The 7,328-nt window shown below is 37.6% G+C and overlaps 1 pseudogene; it reads right to left on the reverse strand.

The window, feature by feature from the left end:
- Positions 1-1,679: 1,679 nt before the first annotated feature.
- On the reverse strand, positions 1,680-4,880 carry LOC140851228 (ACT domain-containing protein ACR4-like; annotated as a pseudogene).
- Positions 4,881-7,328: the final 2,448 nt, after the last annotated feature.

The raw sequence follows: 7,328 nt of genomic DNA on the forward strand, positions 1-7,328 counted from the left end.
GGACCCATCGACGACCAAGATAGGCTCATTGGAATCGAGATTGTCCAAATCTTAATATGTGGCTAATCTGAACCGATCATCATTCGGATCTTTCACACCTACCGTTAGATTGAGATACATGGCAAATTCATGTGAATTGATAGGAGCCAACAAATCAGACACGTGGTAGCTCTCGATCGGCTGAAATCAATCAAATCAGATCATTCTGCCATCCGATCGACTGCAATATTAAAAAATCATCTCCTCGAATCGACATCCCAATGATGATCACACGATTATCAAAATGATAAAATAACTAGGACCTTTCGATTTTTGAGGATTTATTAATACTTGTAGCCAAAATGACCGCAAATCAGGGCTCAAAATGACATGTGGAGACTCTCTTTGTCCTATGTGTCAAGCCACGTATTAAGCCACCTTTGACTTGGGGTGGGGGACAACTGTTGGGCAAACGGATCTGCTCCCTCCGATTTACGATCGGCCATCCAATATGTGTCAGTACCCTAAGGAGAACTGTCAAAGTCAGACGCGTGAACGAGTTTTGATTCAACTATGATATCTACAAGGCTCTCATTTGACTTTCTATCTTACGTCAAGGATACGGGCATCCGACTATCAGTCGGTACACCGACAGATAGTCGTAAGTCTCAATCGACTTTCTTGGTGGATCCAAGTCAACCATAATAACTCAATCGACTTCATAACTATGACCAGTCGGTATATCAGAATCACCAATCGATGGTCAGTCGGTATATTACAAGCACCGATATACAGTGGTATGTCTACATCACCGATATACAGTTGGTATAATTAGAAACCATTGGCGCAAAGAGCGCGTAACGGCTATTGCCTTGATTATTAGTGGCATTAACTGTCCACTCCATGATCACATAATACCGGGATAAGCGGAACCCACATGCTAAACCGTTACAGACAGTTACACCCAAATTGTCTATATATAGGAGAGGTAAAGGAACAGCAAGGATAAGATACTTCTGGACTAATATTCTACCGAAATTTACTTTCAATTATCTTGTTCATCACTTCCCACTGACTTAGACATCGAAGAGTCCCGCCAGATACAACTCCGGTTAATGTGGACTTGTTTTGCTGGTTGCTCGTCGCCAGACGCACTCGGGGATTGGCTACAACAATAATAATTTTAAGATAGTTTTTTAAAGGTTTTCTTAATAAGGATTAACATAAGTTCCCAAGGACTTGCCTTTGGAGGTCTAGGATCAAATCCTAGACATTGTTCAAAAAATTGAACAAATTCAAATCATGTTAAAGACTAAAAGGTTCTTCTTTGATAAAAAAAGGCCTAACAGCTCCAAATTGCTTAATAATAATGTCAGTAAACACTAGCGAGAGCCTAAAGTAATGAACAGCACCATGAAAACGTTAGCAGTGATTAGGCTACTGTATTTGAATCATACCACCATGATGAGCGATCCAACAAAAGAACAGTCATTGAGGAGAGGAACAGGCAAAGTTGCTTTCTATTCACAGCAAACAACAGTTCATTTCTCTCATAAATTGTACAGAGGCCAGTGGACTTTAATGCCTAAGTGGAGATGAAACAGATGTTGCTAGAAGCTCTATCAATAAGCTCAGCTGACTTCTAAGTTATATCTAAAACACAATATAAGCACCATTACAGTTGTAATGCAATGTTGGCTTCAAGGGCAAGATCTTATCAGGCCCAAGTTATAGAGGAACTTCTCTGATCTAGACCTGAAACATTACCAAAGGAGAACCTTCCACTATCCTGCGGTGGAGATTTCAAGCCGATGTCATCCTTGACATGAAGAATTGTTTGCCCAATCTCACTTCTTACAGCCTCAACTGTTTGTCTCTGAACTGGATTTCCTGATGCATCCATGAATAGAAAACATTCACAGCCTGAGATCCCCTCGTAGAAACTTCTGCACTGATGACTGAAAGCCCATTTTCTCGAAATATACGGGTTACATCTGATAACAGGCCAACCCTATCTTCACAGCAGAGCTCAAGCCTTATGCCCTGAATTATGAAAAACATGCTTAGATCAGTATGAGCCAGCATGGATCAAGAGGGCAAAAATATTCTCATTTTAGCTATTTACTTTACCTCCATGGTCCTCCTTGCAATAGCAGCTTCCAAACAATGGGCTAATCGCTGCCGTTCTTCTTCTGAGCTAACCGGATCCCATCCATGTGTCTGATGAAATATCCTATATAATGAGATAGAAAGAGAATCCATTTAGGATGTTTGTGTTTCCAACCATATCTTAATAATTTTTGTGATATCACAAGTACAGATTTTTTTTAATGTGTAAGTCTACTAGATGTGCGAGAAACTTTAAATCATAAAAGGAAAGCTTTGTCTATGAGTAGAATCTTTGAAGTCTGCAAATTTTCTCATTTTTCACTGCAATAATTTCATCTTTCAAATCATATTTTTACCAAACCACTTCTAGCTCGGAGAATATTTCAATTTTACTCTACCATTATAATATATTTTTCACATTACGATCCACGCAGATCAGGATTTCATTGTTAGAGTAACTTACCATAGATATGAAGGTAGGATAATTATATACAGAAGAATAATTACCCACATTTTTATGTTCAGTGACACCATTCAAAAAGCAAGTCTACTACCATTTACTTCCGCATTCTTTACATTAAAATACTAAATAATAATTAAGTTGGTAAAAATCTCTAAACCTAGCCTAATCATAAGTGGATAGATTCACAAAAATTTAAAGTAAATTAAGAACCAGATAAGAGAATACGTATACTGTTACACACAGGACCATAATTAGAAAGGTTATTATACTGATTCTTAAGGATTCAGGGAGAAACCTGATAGGCTTCTGGTCCTTCAGCTATGACAGTTGCATGGAACACAACATAGTGCATATCTGTCAGAGTACAAACAGTGTCGAAAAGTAGCTTAGGGCGGTCCTTGCTCCGTACATTCACAACTGTGTACCCCTTCTCTGTGCAATTCTCCACTGTAACTATTGGCTTGTTCATAGCACTACTTGCATTGCTCTCCTCTTCCACACCCATTTCATCAGTGTTGCATTCTTGATCAGCATGCATCATTTGATGCAACCTCCTCTCAGTATGCATCACATCCATAGAAATAGCTGTTCTGCCACTTTGTTTATCTCTGCTTCCCTTCAGGACATAGCGAAGAAGCCGTTTGATCTTAGTGAGCTGATCAGGGTCATCCACTGGATCTCCAGTTGCTTCATCTGTGACGTAAACTACTGATGCCATTCTTGAGTTATGGTCCAGACCTCTGCAGCGACAATATTGCATTTGAGGTCTGTGAGGACAGCAAAGACCTCAGAGAGCAGCCCTGGCCGGTTTCTGCCAATCAGTTCGATACAAGTGTGCTTTGCAGCAGCTTGGACACCTACCGACCTTTGTAGAGACCGAAAGCCGAATGATCTTGCTTCTAGTGACTGCAGGATGGTGTGAATTTTGCATTGGCATGTTAAATTCTTGGCACTTGGAACATGATATTAGGACAAAGAACATAAATTAAAAGGGCTGGTAGTCTTTATCAAAGGGAAGGACATTCTTATTAGCTAAAGGATTTGATAAAGACATCTGGTAGAAGACTCTCAAACCTCATTATCAGTTGCTATTTTAATAGAAGGCACCAAAAAGATGTGCAAAGTATTAGTTCTCACTCTTTTGGCTTTGATCCCCAAAAAGACCAAAGTAACTACTAAAAATAAAAAAAAAAAAAAATAAAGCTAGATAAGTACATAACCGACTTGATCAACTACTAGATATACTTGAAAAAGAAAGATCGTTTTTGTGATTCGTCACTTCAACAAAAGTATTGTTGAGACATTCTATGGATTTCATGTTTGGGGAACCCTTGGTCACCCATCATGTACGGGGAAAACCCAAATCCAGCAATTACTCACATCCCCTGTGACTAGATCTATGACCTGATAACTAGAAGATAATATGTTCAAATTCTAAATTGACATGCAATGATATGCTGAAAGAAAGAGGAAAAATAAGTAAAAAAGACATAAGATCTACCTTTTCTTGGCCCTAATTTTCTATGTCGTAGTTATTTAATTCACAATCTAGTAACACATGCATGCTTAGAAAATGCAATTCCCAATACTGAAGGAAGCTACCATGCCCTAACACCAAACCTCTATAATTACAATGAACAAAAAACTCCAAGCTTTGTTAGCATCATGCAATCCTTAATAGCAGCAAATTTTAGAACTTTACCTGTTTAATGCGATCGATGACTTTGACATCTGAAAGCTTATTTCCATCTTGGTCCACAACATGGAACACTACAAATAGGAGCATACAACAATACTCGTTGAATAGAAACAAAGAGAACAAAATAGAAAGCTCCTAATCAGAATTTAGAACAAGATTTTGGAAATAATCAAAGGCTCACCATCCATAAACCACTCTCCATCAGAGGAAATGTAAGCCCTTTCGATGGTAAGCTTCAAATCAGTCAAAACCTGCACCACCTCTAACAAACTCCCATGGCTGTTAAAACTGTCCACCTGTCGCAAAATCAAAGAAAAATCCCAAAGATTAGAATCAAAAGCCCCCAAAGACTGAGAAGTCCAAAAGAAAGACACCAAAAACACTGACCTTTACCAAAGTGGCTTTCTTGCTTGAAGTGTGATCCACAGCGACCCTGATAAAGACCAAAAAAAATGGCCCTTTTAGAGTCCAATTCTATAGCTCACACAGATCCATTCTAATTCAATACAAAACAACAGTTCCTCTCAACACAAATCAGTAATCTAACTAAAATATATACACACAGTAATGGGTGGAATGGTCTCACCTTGGTGGGTTCATTCCAATCACCAGCTTCTCCATACTCATCATCTTCTATCGGAGAGACCCGCAGCCCATCATGGTGGAAGATGTGTTGCAACCACTAGCAGCCTTACTAGAAGAAGAGAAGAAAAAAGAATATAGAGCGGAAGACCAGAGAGAGGATGGTGAAGCAAAAAAGATTCCTCTCCTCTCTTGGTAGCGTACCTTGTTTTCTCTACCGTCTACCATCTCACTCTCTTCTCTTTATATATGGTCATGGGGTGCACATGTTTTTAATATAGGAATGTGCTTCTGTCCGGTGGGGTTTGGCTTCTGCTGGCTCCTTGGTTGGTGGGAGAAAGAGACGTAAAAAGGCGGACGGGGAGTGGTGAAAGAAGGAAAGTGCGCTTTATTTTGCCTCGCCACTACCGTACGTGAGAGAGGGCTCACCACATCCTTTCTTGTGTCTACATAGAGAGAGAGAGAGAGAGAGAGAGAGAGAGAGAGAGGGAGTACATAGTGTACATGGAGTTACCAAGTCATACCACGTAATTATATGGTTGGGGTAATATTTCAAGAACCCTGACAAAATGCCTCCTAATGGTAAATCTATCATGTGTGATTGGTGGGATGCCTTGTTGTCTTGGTCGGGTTCTCTTCTCCTCGGCATTAATTACTTCCCAGATCTGTGTCCTAAGCAGTGGATTCTGAGATTTTTTGTATTACCAAACCTTGTGCCTCTGGGATCTTCCAAATCTTTTTCTGTCCCTTTAAACATGTGTCATCGTTTTGTGAGTTTTTCAGATATGGAATACTTGTCGTGTATTTATCCCCGTTCATTGGATGGGATATGCATATTTTGAGGGGGATAAGAGACGTGTTTAGGCATCTGAACTACCCGGGATATATTATGAAATACCTTGAGATCTTTTAGGAATACACGACACAAAATTGAGGGAGACTTCGATTTGCAACTTTCACCTATTTCCTTTTATTAGTCTTTTTTTTTTTGGCGAAGTTTTCCGTTTAGTCTTTGACTATTTATAAGCCTCAACCCGGAGTTTGCATTATATTAATTATATTTTCCTTCAATTCATATACCTTTTATTTTTAGAAAATTATGTATATATATATATATATATATATATATATATATATATATATGGATGGCAATTTTAGTTAATCTATTAGATATTTGATCCGATCGGACCTGAATGTGATGGATTTTATATTACCCGTTTAAATTAAGGAGTGAGCATGAGTTTTAGATATCATACCTGAAGTATGCTTAGTGTAGGTATGGATTATAGTATCCCCACTCTAATATAAGATAACCTTAATCCACCCTCTTAGTTTACTCGAAAGATGATAGCTATCACAGTTCAATTCGACTTGATTATCCCCCTCTCATTTGTTGAAACTTAGAAAAAATATATATTCTGTGAAAATCTCAACAATCGATTATTTTTTTTAAAGTCTTCAATTAGTCTAACTTATGCATCAATTATTTCTTATTCGAATATATTATTATTATTGATGTATGCTAGAAGTATCTTTATAATTGCATCATAAGAGGATAAGCTCTAAACTCTTTTATTTCTATAGTAGCCATGATCTGATTAATTATAGTTATAAGCTATAATTATTTGAACCAATTCGATCTGCCTTGTCTATCTAAACAGACCAACTACAACTTACCCGACCCAAACTTTATGCATTGCCATTCTCATGTACATACATATATACATACATACATGTATGCATGCATGCATGCATGCTAAAATCTCCCATTGGGATCACTAGCCACAACCATAGTCCCTATATAGCATGTCATTAGGAAGTATCAAATCTCAATTGATTTCCATAACAAAATTTATTGCATTTTAAGCGTTAACCACAAACCTTTGACTCTTATTAGGCAATTTGTGCTGCAAAAACTTACTCTCTAGGAAAACCAACAATAAATCAAAGTTGTGAAGTTAAATACACCCTATGTTAATAACCTAGGAGACAAACTACATGGGATATATATTGTGGTGTAAAGTAAAATGGATACACTGCAGGCCAACACAATTAACTACCCAGTAGATAATGATGTGAACCTAGGTAATGGGCGGCGACTTTTTTCTCAAGCAAATTATTGACCAGTCAATTACTGAGTCAGGACAGTTCAACATGTTAGTTTCTCAAACGAAAGACACTTTAATATGTTATTAATTACTTGATCTTAAATATTATTGTCTATCCTTTGGACATTATTAGTTATTAGTGATTTTCAATAAACTACAAGCTTTATGTTATGCATAGTGATCATATATTCATTTTATTTTTTGGACAACTTTGGTTATTTTTGCTCCTAAAAATATAAGTAAACCCACGCCTACTCATTGAGAAATATACAATAGTTTCTGTTGGTATATATAAATTGACCTTATCATCAAGTCACATGGCAATATCAGAGTCATCTAAATTATAAGTATGCTTCCAGGTCAAATCGGCTGGATACCGATCTGGTTC

This window comes from Elaeis guineensis, chromosome 8 (genome assembly GCF_000442705.2).
Source record: "Elaeis guineensis isolate ETL-2024a chromosome 8, EG11, whole genome shotgun sequence".
In the NCBI taxonomy this organism is placed as follows: domain Eukaryota; kingdom Viridiplantae; phylum Streptophyta; class Magnoliopsida; order Arecales; family Arecaceae; genus Elaeis; species Elaeis guineensis.